Source organism: Cariama cristata, unplaced genomic scaffold (genome assembly GCF_000690535.1).
Source record: "Cariama cristata isolate BGI_N322 unplaced genomic scaffold, ASM69053v1 scaffold16895, whole genome shotgun sequence".
Taxonomy (NCBI): Eukaryota; Metazoa; Chordata; class Aves; order Cariamiformes; family Cariamidae; genus Cariama; species Cariama cristata.
In genome coordinates this window covers 27,656-29,519 of record NW_009617092.1, presented here as the reverse complement: position 1 = coordinate 29,519, position 1,864 = coordinate 27,656, and positions in this window count along the sequence as shown.

Here is a 1,864-nt window from a genome sequence, read left to right as displayed (position 1 = left end):
CACATATTTACATCTGAGCAGCCTTATAATACTTTAAGCTCTTTGTTTTTAAAATAGGTTAATTTCTGAGATATGCTAATATAAACCATAAATACAGGCTATAAAGAATTTCCAAAAATAGGCAATGAGACTAATAAAAATATACATGAAGCAGAACATTTTCTAAAAGATGACATTCTTACCAAAAAAAAATAATCCATTTGTCACAACATCAGGTCCGCAGCCAAACAAACAGCAAATGTCAAGTGATGCTGTCAATGAGACTAATAAAAATATACATGAAGCAGAACATTTTCTAAAAGATGACATTCTTACCAAAAAAAAAAATCCATTTGTCACAACATCAGGTCCACAGCCAAACAAAGAGCAAATGTCAAGTCATGCTGTCAGAGTGTAATGATCTTGAAAATGCAAAAAGTGAGATGTTTTCTCTAACCTTTATCATCACTGTGTAATCTTGCTTTGTCTTTAGTTTTCTCAGATTTTCTCAAAGGGAACAAAACTGATGCTTTGATATAAAATGTAAAATGGGATGTACATGTACGTTACCTTGTAAAAATAAACACTGTCACTCTCACAGTACTCCATGGCACGAAGCACGTGCATTTCCCCTTGCTAAAAGAGGCACTGCCACCTAACAAGTACCTTTCCAGAGAATTATCGTTACTAAGAATGACCTTTACAATACGAAACAGAAGAATAAAAGACAAACAGATAGCTTGGAAGCTTATTTTATTATACTTTGGTAATTGTGGTTTCCTGTGGATCAAGACAGTTAAACAAGTTGTTCGAATGCTCCCCTGCTCCCCAGTATAGTCTGATATCACATTGCCATGTACTACTGATCACACTTTGGATTCATAATAGAGGCATATCATTATAAAGAGTGCTTTTCCTAATGGTAAAATTGTTCTTTTTTAACAAAAAAAAGATGGCTGAACATTTTAGGCTTAATTTTAAAAAACCCAGAGTTATCTAATAGCTTTGCAAAAAATGGAATTTCTAGGCTGATGAAATGCTGATTATAATTTAACAGCAGCCGTTCAGAAGACATGCTGTAGTAGATTTTTTTTCACAAGTCACAAAATATATACACAATATATCTTCTTAAGATGCCTTTGGCATTAGAAATGTTAACTGAAGTACAGAATCTAAAACTCAAAACTACTGTAGGTAGCTCTTCTACAACAATTTTTACAATGGCTGTAAAGCTAACTGTTCTGACTATATGCATCATATACAGTGTGCTGTCTCATATACCATTTCCACAACAGTATGCAAAAATATTTTAAACAAGAAATCTACATAAATAACGTTTTCATTGTAGTGAATGATGTGACCAACAATTTAAAATAAGTACCTTTACAACAGAAAAGTATCCTGATGTAACCAGCACATACAGTCTGAAAGATAAAAAGAGACTCGATTTCTGCTAAGGCCACAAGCACCTTGTGTTATGAAGAGCACCAAGGCAACATAGACAGGAAACACAAAAGAGGTAGTGTGCCATCTGTTAAGATGTATGTGTCCACAAAGGACTATAATAAAACAATGTTTAAGAAAAGAAGACATATTGTACTGTGGCATAATTCACTTTTCATATATAAGCTATTGCACATTTAGGAGCATTAGCCAGTATTGCTCCTTAGCATTGTAGGTCTCCAGCTTTCCTCGGGATGTTTTTTTTGCAGTGCTGTTAAAGAGATTGCTAAGAACATTAGAGGTCCTGAAAAATTCCATGTTCAGATACTTGGTTTCAGGAAGTTATGCAAGAAAGTACCAACAAATTTTTTTTAAATACTTTACGAAAATTTCATTCTTTCTTTTCTTTTTCAATGCCATTTCTCCTTAGGAGGAAGTCTTT